A 16787-nucleotide genomic window follows, 5' to 3' on the forward strand; every position below is an offset into this window, starting at 1 on the left:
ATTTTGAACGTTCGCTTCATATTTCCACAAATATGTTAGCGAAATTTTCTCTCCAATATTACCTTCAGAGTGCGAATTACCCCACCATAATTGGGGGGTACTGCTCCTTCACTTCTTCTATGACCATCATGGTTCACTACCATATCAATCCCCACCGTGATCGTCAAGTGCAACGTGTTGTGTAACACACATACAAGGTCTAAACATGCGACAAACTGATAATCAGTAGGCTACAGAATGGCATTAGGCAGTAGGCATTGTTATTATATATCCAAAAGAAAACTGTTTTGATCAACTCCCAAAAGTTAGAAGTTAAGTGCACTGAAATACCATTCTAATTACTAGTAAAAGTAATACCTTTACAAGAAGCCTATTGCCTATTTCAGGGTTTTTCCTGGCTCAAAATGAGGCGGAGGTGGTAAAATCATAATAATGTATTTTAATAATAAGATAATTAAATGTGTATTTTTTTGTAGATCATCATAAAGCCTAATGCCCACATTTTTTTGTTGGTGGAGCTCGGTATCTCTAGGGGGGTCCGGAAGAAAATTTTGTAAATTTTAAAAATAAATTCATTAATCTGGTGCACTTTGAGTCACCCGAATCCACTATTAAAAATAAATAATCCACCCACAAACCGCCTATATTCTTTGATTTAGATATCTGCATCTGATCATCACATTACAATTATTCAAATTCTCAGTATTAAGCATATGGTAACATATCACATTGAAGTAGGCTGATTTAAAATGAACATTTATTTAAAATAATAGTTCTTCTTTTGGCAAAATTACATTTCCTTAATAGCCTAAACAGAGGCTTTACTCCCTTCATAAATTGACAATGTTTCATTACATCACTGTTTAAAAACACTCAGAATAATTTTTTGTACCTTTATAAAGGGCATTTTCCCCTAATTTTATTAAATGTATGCTCCATCTTTCATTTCAAATTCTTAAATTTGATAAATATATTCAATTAAAATAATTAGACACTAGGCTGTTACCAATAAAATTAAATAATTTACATTGAAAAATTATAACTGTATTAAATTAGATTATTTTAAATATTTTTGAATATACAAATAAGGAATGTTGAAAAGAATGATACTTTATGAAACTAGCGTTTTGTCATTCAACATTGACACTTGCTTGAGAAGTTGAAGTCGTTCTCCATCTCCGTTGCTTCTAGCCGCGGTGGTTAAAAATGGTACGGTCCACAATAGGGGTGTCTGAAATTGCTTTACATTAAAATGTTCCTACAGTGAAAATAGGAGTTGACTTGTATTGTAACTGTAATTATATTTTTTTCACAATATCAGAAAAATTATCTGACCCCCCCAAAACTGATATTTCTGTCCCTTTGGGGGGTACTGGGTCTTCATTGGGGGGTATAGTACCCCCCAGTACCCCCTGTAATTCGAACTATGCCTGGGATCTGTATGAATGTGACCGTGAATCTGTGATATGTGTTTCCATTTCCTTCCACAAGAGGTCACTACAATCATGAATAAAAACTCCGCTATTACATGAGCCACAGATTGACCAGAGATTTTAACACATTTAATGTTTTTTTGTACATTAGCCTAGGCTATATGATGTCCCTCAGATGGTTAGTAATAGATATATGCGAATAGACAATCTAAAATATAATACATTTGCAGCAGATGTGACAATGATTTTACATGACCGTTTACATATAATGTACTTTTTACATTGCATTAACATTAACATGAGCACTTGAGTCTAATCTGCTGACAATATCTAGACCATTTCTCCATCAGCAGAAACCATGAATGTTTGTGTTGTTGTTTAAAGGCAGAGGGTCTGTTCTTTCTTTTGATATTTTACATGTTCAATAATCATACAACAAAATTATTCTGTGGGCCATGATCAAAAATGCTGGTGGTGGCTGAGAACTAAAAAAAAAAAAAAACAGAAAAAAAAACAACAACTTGCGGGGAAAGAGTTAAACCATTATACAAAATAAATTAATAGATAATAATAATAATATTTCTTATTTTTCTAAAGATCATGAAGACAATGAAGTGCTCATGCATTAGATTAGAATAAGAATTAGGAATATAATGCATTTCAAGATAAAGCGTATTAAAGATTTTAGGGGGAAATGTGTTCAATGGTTATGAAAATAATGTAATTAAAAAAAATACCAAAAAGTATTCTCCATGGCCTTGAACTTTCAGAGCCAACTTTTCTTCTACACTTGAAACATTTGCTTATGTGCAGCTGAAAGAAATAAAACCACTGACTGCTGTTATTCTAAAGCTTTTGTGTCTGTTGCCAGTTAATCGTCTGAATGTTGCAGTCGGATCTTGGATACGCTGTTAAACTGGGCTTCAGAGAAGAGTTCACAACCAGTGTTAACTGGTGAGTGTTGAGGAGACGGTGGGAGGACATCTGCTGCGTTCTGCTCCACCAGATGCAGAGCCTCAAAGCAATCGCATTTTTACAGCCAAACACAGAATGGCTTTTCTGTTGCAGAATATTTTGCTATAAGGCTGTGCGGTCCAACACGTGAGAGCTCGTTCACATTATAGAGATTCTGGCTGAAGCGTAAAACACAACGACTGAAAGTGAATCATCACTTTACATAAAAGAACTTACAAAGAGAGGCTCACTACATAAAAACACCTAAAAGGTTTTTGTAATTATATATATATATATATATATATATATATATATATATATATATATATATATCTTGGAGCTGGGAAACATTAGTCCTATCCAACAACTAAACTGGATGAAAAACTATCAGCATGCTTAACCCTATAAAGCAAACTGTATCATATTTGATAGATTTGATGATTTTCTAAGGCCTCTAAATTCTAAACACGATCAAAACTGCTGAAAAACATTGAATTGAACACAAAATTGATGTCTTTCACAATATGGGGTTTGTTTATTGCTTCGGGCCGCTCGGTTGAGATCCCTCAGGAACACTGTTGGGAAGTGAACTTTCATCAGATCCATGTACTGAATGTGCTCATGTGTCTTTAAGGAGACAGATTGGTAACAACGTTAGAAATGCAACTGTTATGAAAGCCAATCATTCAACCGACTCTCTCTTTTATCTTTTATTGTGTGTTTCTACACCTCTCTTCCAGATAAACATGCCCTGGTCGCTGGTGCTCTTTGCGTGTTGGTCAAAAATTACCAATTTTTTTTTCTTCTTACTTTCAATGGAATGAATATACAAATTTTTTGTTCTATAATGTTTTTTATTTAATATTTTGTATTTTTAGGGGATTTTATGGTACTAAATTATATTTACGCTGTATTTATAATCCATTTATTTACTTTTTTGAGCACAGACCTGAAAATTAAATTTCCAACTTAAACTGTCGTAAATCAGTGACGGGTAGGTTTAGGGGCGGGATTGGGGTAGGTCATCATGTGGTCCGGATAACCGTATAGTACCGAAAAAAGTTTTAAAAAGTAAACTTAAAAAAACTACAGAATTTTACATTTATTGTTATGAAAAATGTGCAAAAACTCAATTTTAAAATTCTTTTTTTTTTTTTTTTTTATACCAAAGAGCACCAGAGGGTTAAACCGATGAAGATCATGCGCTCCTCTCAGTGTGATGTTACCCCATCATCTTCATCAAAGGTCTGGCCAAGAGCATTGACGGCGTTACTCTTTATGACTCAACATCCTCCTTCAGTGATGATCTGTCCTGCAAGACAAACACTGCAGTTGAGCTACATTTACTTATAAAGAGCAAAGCTGATGTGTCTATGTGAATTTCAGGTGCAAATGTACAACATCAAGGTGATTGACGTCCACTACTCTGTGATTGATGTCCACTACCGTCCCCTACTCCACCTTTGAGGCCACTGAGAAGGTCTTCAAAAACATTGATGCATTCTGCCCGGTTCACATTGTATGATTTTGGGCTGTCCCAGACGAAACATGACCAATCATGGCGATTTCTGTGGTCGTGGCTCCTAAACGGTGGTCCTACATCGTACAGTGAGAGTGGTTCAAAGACGGACGTTGTCACGGTCTTGCGACCAAAGATAGTCTGCGATCATTTTCTATGAGAAATTTAGCATGATCATCTCACAGTGTGTTTGCTGCTACAACCTACGTCTATCGATTAGCCAATAAAAACATGAAATGGTGTATTGACCAAAGCAACATGGCGCTAAAACTTAAAACTACTTACCTCAAGCTCCATTTGCAAAATTGGCATGGAAAGTTGTCCTCTTTTCCCTAGCAATGACAGCGTACACCATATTCTCCTCTTTCGCTTCCTTGTCTTTTTTCAACGCACATCAAAACCACAATTGTCAAAGTGCGATTCATCTTGCTCTGTTTGTTCACCACTAGCTCATACTGATGATGTTTCATTGTTTTATACTAACTTGTGTTGTAGCCTACGAATCAATAGGTGTCATCATCATACAGTCTACATACATGTCGTACCCAAGTTTATCAGATCCATGTCGTACAGTGATTTATAATGATCTTATATGATTGCCGAAATTGTCTGTAGCAGGCATTAAAGTGACAGTAAAGATATTAATGATGTTATGAGATGTTTATTTCAAATAAATGCTGTTCATTGAACTTTCTATTTATCAAAGAATACTGAAAAATTCTTTGACACTGAATGTAGCAGTTTCCACTGAAATATGAATCAGCTCAACTGTTCTCGACATTGATAAATGTTTCTTAAGCATCAAATGATAATATTAGAGTGATTTCTGAAGGATCATGTGATAGCTACTGAAGACTGCAGTAATGATGCTGAAAATTCAGCTTTGATCACAGGAGTAAATTACCTTTTAAAATATATAACAATAGAAAACAGTTATTTTACATTATACTACAGGGCCGTTGAATGCTTGAATCTGATTGGTTGACGAACGTTCTAAGGTGTGCATTATTTTCCGGGAAACGCACGGCTAAAGTAGTTCCAGGCAGGTCTTGACCGCATTACAGTTCCATATCACTTCGCGTAGTCAACTGTAATAACGGAAAATAGGATACAATTCATAACAAGAAAAAGCATTTAGCCCCATGCGCTTGATCTGCAATTTTCAATGTCTAGCTTCACAATCAATGGAAACATGCAGTTTAATTTTAATAAATAAAGTATATAGTCCTATCTGTAATCAATAGAAAATTAAACTGAATAGGCTAAATAAATGGATAGTCCTGCAGCACGGATTTTTATTGCAGATAATATAACAAATAAATAATTATTGATAGGCCTACTTGTTAAAAGGGCTTTGTGTTTTATTTATTTGGCTAGTCTCTGTCAATAATAATAAAAATAATAAAAAAAGAATGAACGAATTAATTAAAACGAATTGAATTAATAAATAAATAATAATATTGACGCACATGCTTTTCTGTCTCATTATTGCAACATCTCTCTCTAATATTAATAACTGCATAAAGCCAGGGACACACTAAGGCCGGTTATGAATGTAATTTGATACTTATGACTGACCATGCCCAAGCGTGCGTTCAGTCTGTGTTCAAAGTCGGTGTTTAAAATCTGCCTCAGTCGATGAAAACAGTCAGAGAATGTGTCAGCTAGTCGTGTGTCTCCAGCATTAGTCTGCTATCAGAGGCTCAAACCTCCGTTACGAACTCTAAAATTACGTTTTGGAATTAGCAACGGAGGCATGGGATTAGATGCGTAAGAAATTAGTCCTACATACAAGAGCATTTTAATGACAAAAACTTTACAAACGTCTTGAAATACATAATCTGAACAATGTTTCGAGGTGTGGTAACTGTAGTATAAGCGGAATAATTGACTTCAGGCCGTTGAATTATTAGAAAAATAATGCACACTCCACTTCGCGGCGTGACCGCATTACCACCTTGAGTGTGCATTATTTTTCTAATAATTCAACGGCCTGACGTCAATTATTCCTTACATAATATTTCACATTTTTACTGTATTTTATTTTTATCAGATCCTCATTGTCCTCAATCTCATTTCCGGCAGCATCTCAGACTCTTCACATCCGGTATGAGTGTGAAACGGCTCCTACATGAGAGCAGCTCCTCAGCAGGAACCAGACCACCCAGAATCCTCTGTGAAATGCTCAGATGAGATCATGTATGCCTGTAGAGCAGCATGAGATGAGAGTAAAGTGTGCACATGTCTTGCTCTGCTATCACAGGTGGGCGAGTAGCAGTCGTCACTGATGTGGGGACTCTGGTCCTGAGGTGAGCTGCACCACGAGCTGGACGATTGTGAATCTCTGCACTCTGAGATCGGTTCTTATGCAATGTCAGTGTATTGAAATACAGCAGTTCCTGCAGGAATCTGGTCAAGCACACATCAAGTAACCCAAACCCGGTCACAGATCAGTTTGTCTTGACTTTAACATGTAACACTGAATTGGTGCAAGGCTGTTTAATCCTGCTTTATGAGGGCAAACGTCCTGAATATGAAAGCTCTTAGCTATTAGCTAATCAATAACTACTGTTTTGTCAGACCTCCCAGAGGACTACTAAGAGCTATTACTAGGGAAACAGGAACTAAAGGAAACAAAACAGAATATCAAAATAAGAGTCCATAACCGTAGCACTTATATATTAACATGTATTATATATGCACATATAGACATATTCAACATATATATCAACATTTTTTATGAATGGACGTCAATGGAGAGGAGGCTTCACTATACCGAATAAACCTCTTTTGTAAGGAAACACCTTATCATTTAAGTAATCAACAGCCTGTTCGCTAATCTTCAGCATGTTTTACACTAAACAATACTTTAATTGTTGGGAACGATATGTAGATTTTATATGATAAAAAGGTTGTTTTATAAGGGAAGGCAGAGAAGGTAATGTCGCGACAGGCAGGACTCATTTACGGCATTACCATATTATTTAATAATAATATTGAGTGATATTATATTGTCTGAAGAAAGTAAAAAATACTGATGTTTTCTATCTTTGGCTTTCAAGTTTTTCCAGTTATTATAAGACTTGAATTGTAATGACTGCATGTATGCATATGATATGACGCTGATAATATGCACTTTAATGAATAAAGACAAAATTATTAATTAAATTATAAATATTGTGTTATATTTTATGTTGTTTAATTAAAATAGCCAAAAACATGAAGTGTTGTGTCAACTACTGTGTGCCTAACAATGATGATATAGGCCTAACGCTTTATAATGAATAATGGTAGAAAAAAAAAATACACACATCATTCATGTATTAAATTACAATTAAGTTATTAGTGTAAGAGATACAGACCCTCTCATCTCCCTAATATAAGACCATCTCTGCTTTCACACCAACAGAGAAAAAAAAAAAAAAAACAGCTGCCCGGGGCCATTACCAAGACGGCCGCCGAGTAACTTGACCTAAAGGCATTTTGATGTCATGCTAACAGTATTACACACACAATATGCAAATGTGTTATTTCACATGACAATTTATGAATGTATTCACAGATAACTTGAGTTGTTAGCAGCTTACATCTTTTAAAAGTGACCTATATCCAATATCTGCACTATACACCTGGCGAAACAACCCAAGGTAGATGTACTGACCCGGAAAATTCTTAGGCCAATAAGTAAAAACAATTTGCAATTGACACAGATTAAATGATAACACAAGCTTTTGCTTTCCGTGCCTTTTAAAGGTCAACAATACATTTGGTTGAGCCTTCGCCCTCCATTGCGCCACTGAAAAGAGTCATGTGATCATGGTTAGCGTCCACTTGAGTTGATGCCATTCGTCTCCGTTATTTTTTAAATGACATACAACTTGCATTGATGGAAATATCCGATCTGGGGTGTGTTTCTCGAACAACAACATAACTCACTGCTTAACTACCAGAGTAAGAAATCAACTAGCTAGTCATGACCGTTTCCCGAAACCATATTGTCACAAATTTGTTGTTCAGCCATGTTTTTAATGATGTCTCGCACATGGCAGAGTAATAACTTCTTTTAATTAATCTGTTTGAGACCGAATTAATTCTAGATGTTTTTCTGCAAATTACGGGCATGGCATCTGAGGACTAATTCTAATTTTTCTCAGTTATTTTGCTTTATTTACAGATTCAATCGTATAGGCTCGTTCTTACACACTAAAGCACGTTTGCACATGCGCACTCTTCAAAAAATCTCGACAAACTAAAAGACATGATTTACATTTGTGTTTATTAAAAAGAAAAGACATAGATTGAACTGAATTTCAGCTTGCTTAAAGGATTTATTGAGTCCACACGTCACTCAAACAAGAAACTCTTCTTCTAACCACAGGTCAAGAGCTGTCGTTTCAACCACACAAGTTTGCGATGCTGTTAGCGAATGTTTATTTGCAAATGTTTTGGGAAACAGACTCGTTAAGCTATTCTGATGACGTCGGAACTTGGGACCATACTTGGGAAAACACACCACTGTCCGCTTACATGGCAGACGCAAATGCACGTATCCGATTCATATTAGAGTTGTTTCCACATATAAATGAGACCTGAAACCAAACTGAGAATATCGGAATTCTGCTTACACGTTCCTGGGTCATATCCGATCCATGCCACGTGGAAGGAAAAAATAAAATAAATCGGAATTGGGTCACTTGAACCATGAAATGTAAATGCGGCCTTAGAGAGCCAATCATCAGCTTCACATAACTCTGTACACACATCCTCTGAGAGACCTTCAATTAGGAACTGAGAGTGTAAAATAAGTTTGAATGACTCGACCCACTTGATCCTTTCTGTAGAGGTTCTCAGGGTTGCACATCTCAGGGTTTGAGGTGCTGTGCCTGTTCCTCTGTCAGGAGCGAGAGTGTGTGTGGAATAAATCTTTTTGGGAGAACAAAGTTTGGGAGAATGAAGTTTGGACAAGTTGAGAACTGCAATAAAACTACTGCTTTCCACAACAAGATCAGTTTCTGAGCAAAAGCCCCGTGTGTTTTAGTAGTTGCCAAAGCTGCATTAGTTCACTGCATTACGAAGAGAGGAAGCAGAGATTTGAATGAGTCACTAGTGAAGACTTGGGCTTGGTTATATTTACTGAACTTTAAGAGGCATACATGTGCTTACTAATCCTCACTTCAGCCCACTCCTCTCCACTCCCTGACACGTATCGAACCGCCTGAGACTCGGTATGACAGGAGGCACAGCTGATATTATACTGGAATGAAACTATATTGGAATGACGCACTTATGGACAGATCTGACGTGGGAGCGGGTCTCTGGTAATAAACCTCCTACCAATGAAAGCGTTCATTCAGTGCCACAGCTATACTGTAAAATCAAGGGGCCACAAAATAACTGTAAACTTGTCCTTCCCAAGAAAATGTTATTATAGGTCTGTCCTGTACCCCTGCACTGTAAAAAACAAACCAACCTTTTTTTGGGGGGGGGGGGGGGGGGGGGGGGGGGGTTAATTACTTAAAAACTGCTTTAAACCCATGTTAGATCAACAGACGTCACCGATAATGTTGTCCCAACTAGTTAAACACAGTTGTCTGAACAAAGAATTTCAAATTTAATAATACTGCTGAAACATTAAAGGGATTGTTCACCCAAAAATTAAAATTCTGTAATTTTCTCACCCTCATGTTGTTCCAAACCTGTAGGACCACAAAAAGTCAAACACAAAAGATGATATTTTGAAGAATGTTGGTAGTCAAACACTTTCGGTTTCCATTATATTTTTGACCATACTATACAAATAAAAGGAAACCAAAACCGTTTACCAACATTACTCAAAATATCGTCTTTTGTGTTCCACAGAGTAAAGTTAGGGTTGTTCACACTAGTTCGGTTCTCTTGGTTCCTTTGGTCCGGAAAGAAAAAGTAAAGATACTTTTAGCCCTGGTTCACTTATTGTTCACACTGTCATTTTAACACCAAACCTAAAGATAAAAAACTAAAACGAACAAAGACATATATTTTGCAACAGAACTTGTCGAACATCCAAAACAATGCTGTGTTCTGGGCTAAATGTGCTCGTTGTTTGTGCGTAGCTACTGTACATATGATGGTGTTTTGACCAGCTGATAACTCGTGAAGAGCTTATAAAATGTGTAAAGGAGCCAAAATAGCGTCAGGAATCCCCCGTCACACACACAAACCAAGATCTGCTGCGAAGAGACGCGGTTCTGATGCCTGAACTGAGATGGGGAACATCACGACTACGACAAGAAAAAACAGTTGTGCTTGAGCATTCTGTCCTTTTTAGGGGCACATTTTGTGACATAATTTCGTGTTTTTGGTTTGTTTTCATGTCTTTGGTCCATGTTGCGTTTCATATATTTCACTCGAATCGCACCAGAGTTTGTTTGGAAGCGGACAGAGACTCATCTTTTCAGCGATCTCAGTCCGCTTGTTTGGTGCGCACCAGGGTTCAGACGGCAGCGTTCACACTTATTCAAATGAACCGCACTAACAGAGCAATCACACCAGGGTTCATTTTAATCAAACCAAACATGCCAAGTGTGAACACACCGAAGTCATACAGCAGTGGTCCTCAACAAGGGGCCGGGGCCACAAGAAGGCCTCAACAAACTTCCAAAGGGGCCTCAAGGTTACTTACAATTATTTAAAATATTTCTTAAGTATTTGGTTATTTATTTTTTATAACAAATAGGCCTATACATCTTTCTAGCTATGCCAAGCTCTAAAATATTGTATATGAAGTCAAAAAGGTTGAGATCCACTGTCATACAGGCTAGGAACGACATGAGGTTGAATAAATTATGACAAAATTTTAATTTTTAAATAAAGAATTATGCATTTTCTGTTATGAGATTGTTTTACTGGTTGCTGTCTTTATTTATGTTTTTGATGTTTTGTCATTATTTGTTGTGTTGTGATGTAAAGTGCTCATCTTTCTACATTTGTTCACAATTTTCACTGAGGATTATGTGTCACATGTTGTGGTCTGTGTACAACCTTTAACACTATTTCTCAGATATCTTTGCATTGCATGATTACTCCTTCAGAGATAAAGATAGCATAGTTCACTTCACATATTAAAGGGATAGTTCACCCAAAAATGAAAATTAGCCCATGATTTAATCACCCTGAAGTCATCCTAGGTGTGACATTCTTCTTTCAGACAGATATACAATCAGAGTAATATTAAAAAATGTCCTGGCTCTTCCAAGCTTTATAATGGCAGTGAATGGCCGTTTCTGTTTTGAAGTCCATAAAAGTGCATCTATATAGTCTATATCTATAAGTGCATACATAGTGCACATATCTATTGTCAACACTTTCTCATGGGGTCTACTGTGTGTCTCTACGATTAAAGTTATTCAATATCAGTAGATTTGTCACGAAAAATGTTGAGAACAAGCTTGGGTCATATTCCAACCCCCCCAAAATACTAAATATTATTCCTTTTATATCATAAAGAAAATGAAAGGGTACATTTCAGGATTAGGCCATAACTGCAGAATACCAGAACATACAATAAATTATAACGTTATCTTGTTGTGCAAATAGTAAGGTTGTGTTTGGCTAGTTTTAAAGGGAAATAAAGCATGATGCATAAGCAAGGGTGGAGTGATAATAAAATACATTCCCAATAGGCAAAAAACAGTATCAGTATACTTGTGTGACTAAATCCCAGGATGATTTCATCTAGGATTCAGATCTGACTCATTTGGGTGTGTCAATAAATCATTTGACAACCATATGTGCTGTGGTTAAAACCCACCTGTTGCTCAATGACAACCCGAACATTTGAATAACCTGAAGAGAATCGTGTTTGTCTTCTTCAGCAAACGACCCAGTTTGACAAAAAGTTTCCTGACCTGGTTAAAAGTTTCTCAACCAGCAAAATGACCACCGCAATCCAGAAACGTCCAACCTGTCAACCTGTTATCGACGACGTGTTTGAAATGTCTTCACATATGTGGATGTTTAACGTTTAAGCAAGCCACTGTGACCTCAACAGGTGAATAATATTGGCGTTTTTGTCCTTAGGCAAGCAAGCGTCATTTATCTCACCTTGTAAGTGCTCTCGGTCAGTTTGTTCACCTCCTCCGGGTCGCGCGACATTCTTCTGCCCCTCTCGCGACGAGCGCGCGCACTCAAATGTCGCCAAAGACTCTCCTCTCAGTCCAAAATTACTCCAAAATAACTCGGACAGGACAGCACACTTATCGCCTCCCGAAAGTCCTCATAGCAAGACGGTCGTCTACAAGAGCTGTGCTATAGATTTCATTAAGAAAGTGGCTGCAGTGTTACTCAGTAACGGACAGGTGGACTTGAGCTGAGAGTCGAGGTTTGCTTCAAACTTATGAGCGCGTGAATGAATGTGTGTGTGTGTGTGTGTGTGTGTTTGCGACGTCAGGGGCGGGACGGATAAGGTGAGGTGTGGGACGTCACGCGCGGTCCTCTCTGACAGGTGCACTCGGACAGAAACAAAAGATAAATGCTGACATCTGCTGCTTATTGTCGTTATTGCAGATCAGAATCTGAACATTCACACAGAGTCTGTACTTGCTATCAAGAAAAACAACCAGAACACAAAAATGCAATGAAAAACCGTAGAAGCTGAGTGCAAAAACTCGCAAGTTTAGTTTTACTTTACAAGTTTTTGCACTCAGTTTTTTTTTTTAAAGTGAATGCAATTTTTAGATTTATTGAGCTTTTTACTTTTTATGCACGTGACATTTTTGTGCACTTTTCTCTTTTTATGTTCATATTTATAATTATATATAAATATGCATGTGTTAATTTACATAAGTATAAATTTATAAACACACACACACACAGTATAAAATATACACGTATAGTTTCAATAAAGACCTATTTAATACTGTGGAAAATTAAAAATATAAATGTGCTAAATGTGCTGAATTATTTGAATAAAAAATTATTATTTTGATAAAATGTATTTGTGTAATTAATTCATTTAACATTTTTTATTATCATTTTAATAATTTTGTTTAGTGCTGTCAAATCGATTAAAGATTGTTTCTGTCTTCCCATTGTCTCTCTCTTGAGCATGTGGTCACATTCTTTTACACCCATAAAACCAACTTATCTGATCGTGGTAGTACCTTCTTGCCCTTTTTGGGTGAAGTGAAGTTTAAAGATTTTTTTGGTACATATGCCAAATTATTGTGTCTGATTTGTCTCAGTCGTTACACTGTGTTAACTTTAAGGAGGAAGAGATGTAGTAGATTGAGTTCATTCGAGCAATTCCAGTGTTACCACTAGGGGGTGTATATGCTTGTGTTGTTTGGGAATTACTTGTTGCTGTAGTATGTTCAGTTCTGTGGGAAAGCCAGAGGGTTGTTCCATAAAACAAGATTAGAATACAAGCCAGGCTTATTTTGGTTAGTCAGACTTATTGTCGGTGGATTCTGTTTCATAAAGCAAACTTAAAATAGTTCAAACTCAGTTACCCTGGCAACTTATGCTGGGAAACTAGCCTGGTCCAGGGCAGGCTAACTGTCAGGCTAAGCCTCAGCTGTTACACAGATCCTCTAACACTGACCAATAAGAACACAATGATATTACCACTGACACGCTCTCATACCATTATTGGACTTTATTAACCACTATTAGTCCAAAAATAAATACACAGTATACAGAAAATCAACTTAAATAAGGCTACAATGATAAATTAGACAACATACACACACACATATATACATTATATATATAATATATATATAAATATATATATATATATATAAATATATATATATATATATATATATAAATATATATATATATATAAATATATATATATATATATATATATAAATATATATATATATATATATAAATATATATATATATATAAATATATATATATATATATATATATATATAAATATATAAATATATATATAAATATATATATATATATATATATATATATATATATATATATATATATATATATAGATCAGATCTCAATGGGGAAAAATATCATGCTGGATATCTATACTAATATGAACTGGGTAATGTGTTATGAACGAAAGGATGCCACATCGTTTGATGGAAATGAAAATAATCAACCTACAGAGGATTGAATTCAAAGACACCCCGGAAATCTAAGTGAAAAAATGATGCAGCAGGCTTGTCAATTTTGCTGAAATTTCATTGCAGCAACTCAAAATGGTTCTCAGTAGTTTGTATGGCCCCCACGTGCTTGTATGCATGCCTGACAACGTCGGGACATGCTCCTACTGAGACGACGGATGGTGTCCTGGGGTATTTCCTCCCAGATCTGGACCAGCGCATCACTGAGCTCCTGGACAGTCTGAGGTGCAACCAGGTGATGCCAGATGGACCGAAACACAATGTCCCAGAGGTGTTCTATTGGATGTAGGTCAGGTGAGCGTGGTGGCCCTTCAATGGTATCATTCCTTCATCCTCCAGGAACTGCCTGCATGCTCTCGCCACATGAGGCCGGGCATTGTTGTGCACCAGGAGGAACCCAGGACCCACTGCACCAGCATAGGGTCTGACAATGGATCCAAGGATTTCATCCCAATACCTAATGGCAGTCAGGGTGCCATTGTCTAGCCTGCAGAGGTCTGTGCGTCCCTCCATGGATATGCCTCCCCAGACCCTCACTGACCCACCACCAAACCGGTCATGCTGAACGATGTTACAGGCAGCATAACATTCTCCACGGCTTCTCCAGACCCTTTCCTGTCTGTCACGTGCTCAGGGTGAACCTGCTCTCATTTGTGAAAACCACAGGGCACCAGTGGCGGACCTGCCAATTCTGGTGTTCAATGGGAAATGCCAATCGAGCTCCCTGGTGCTGGGCAGTGAGCACAGGGCCCACTAGAAGACGTCGGGCCCTCAGGCCACCCTCATGAAGTCTGTTTCTGATTGTTTGGTCAGAGACATTCACACCAGTGGCCTGCTGGAGGTCATTTTGTAGGGTTCTGGCAGTGCTCATCATGTTCCTCCTCGCACAAAGGAGCAGATACCGGTCCTGCTGATGGGTTAAGGACCTTCTACGGCCCTGTCCAGCTCTCCTAGAGTAGCTGTCTGTCTTCCTGGAATCTCCTCCATGCGCTTGAGACTGTGCTGGGAGACACAGCAAACCTTCTGGCAATGGCACGTATTGATGAGCCATCCTGAAGGAGCTGGACTGCCTGCACAACCTCTGTAGGGTCCAGGTACCGCCTCATGCTACCAGTAGTGACACTGACCCTAGCCAAATGCAAAACTGGTGAAAAACAGTCTGAAAAGATGAGTAGGGAAAAAATGTCAGTGGCCTCCACCTGTAAAACCATTCCTGTTTTGGGGGTTGTCTCACTGTTGCCCATCTAGTGCACCTGCTGTTAATTTCATTAACACTAAAGCAGCTGAAACTGATTACCAACCCCCTCTGTTACTTAACTGACCAGGGCCCGGTTTCCCGGTAACGCTCACTCTTAGCGTGCTAAGAAAGCTCGAAAGATATATCTTACCAAAGTTGTTTATGTTCCTAAGTGTGTTCCCCGAACCATACCTTAGGAAGCTGCTTAAGATATACCTTCTTACATGCGACGTTACCCGGCGCTGTCCGTGGCGATGGTGCTGAATTGTTTGATATCGATGGCTCGACAATCAATTATTCTCTCGTGCAGGGGCTGTTTATGTGAGAAAGCGGTGATCTTTATAAATGAAGCACTTCAGAAATAGTTGAAATTGCAATTTATTATGATTATTGGATATTATAAAAAATAATCCAAACTATAGCCTATAATAGCCTAGCCTACATATTTTAAAATTGTAACATATATTGCTGCCACAATGACCTTTTCAAAAATGTACGTGCCTTCTTCTCTTTCCCATTTCTGTTCGCTGAGTTGGAGCTGCGATGAAATATTGTTCTTGTAAATACTTTCCAGCATTTCAGTAATAAAAGTTTACATCTTGCGTACGGTGCTCGGCAGTGATCAAAAAGGATTTAAACCGTTTAAACTCAGAGATGTGGATTCAGACGGCAATTAAATTACCACACGACCTGTTTGTCAAAAAACAGAAGGTACTAATTTGGCCAGGGATTTTTACGCGGGTTGGGTGAGAAAAACACTGATATTATGGATTCGGACGGCACTAAAATCACCGACTTACCCCTGTAAATGTTTAAAATACCGGACGAGCCCATGAGAAACAATATTAGCGTCCGAATAGGACTTAACTGACAGTAGCCTATGCTTTCACTGGCCTTTAAAAGAGCGTTTTAATTAAATTAATAATATTGTATAATAATATAATTAAAAATCTAACAACAATCAGTGTAATGACAATTTTATTCTTTGCATGAAAACACTTGAATTAGCCTAATTTAATACTGTCTGGGTGTATTAAAACTTCAGAATTATATTCATATAGACCTGCAACAGTGATAAGGTAAAGCTAAGAGTGGTCCAGACCAACCTTACGAAAGTGTGACTTACAAAAGATATACTTAGCGTACGAACGTTTCGGGAACCGTCCCATAAGGTTAAGAGAGAGGTTAAGGAATAGGTTAAGAACTACTTAGAGATAAGAACGCTTTGGGAAACCGGGCCCAGATCAATATCCCAGGAGTTTAACTGACTTGATGCTATTCTCTGATTAAAAAGTGTTCCCTTTATTTTTTTGAGCAGTGTAGATAGATAGGCCTAAATACAATATATATACTACAGGTTTTCTTTTTTTACTGGCTGAATGTTTTGTGCTCAAGATTTAATTAGATTGTTTTAAAGATTTATTTCTCTCTGGTCTTGTTTGGCAGCTGTAGTACATGTTTATGATTATTAGAAGAACATTAGAACACAATCTAAAAAAAAGCTTTGTAA

The 16787-nt window shown here is 37.3% G+C and overlaps 1 protein-coding gene across 1 annotated transcript in view; it reads right to left on the reverse strand.

Annotated features, from left to right (window-relative positions):
* Window positions 1–12282, reverse strand: part of baiap2l1b (BAR/IMD domain containing adaptor protein 2 like 1b) — a 119854-nt gene extending 107572 nt beyond the window's left edge. Inside the window, exon 1 of the mRNA XM_084130724.1 lies at window positions 12229–12282. The gene's annotated coding sequence lies outside the window, so the exon portion shown is untranslated. The remainder of the gene's footprint in view (window positions 1–12228) is intronic.
* Between the last annotated feature and the right edge of the window lie 4505 nt (window positions 12283–16787).

Source organism: Abramis brama (genome assembly GCF_963993115.1).
Source record: "Abramis brama genome assembly, chromosome: 1".
In the NCBI taxonomy this organism is placed as follows: domain Eukaryota; kingdom Metazoa; phylum Chordata; class Actinopteri; order Cypriniformes; family Leuciscidae; genus Abramis; species Abramis brama.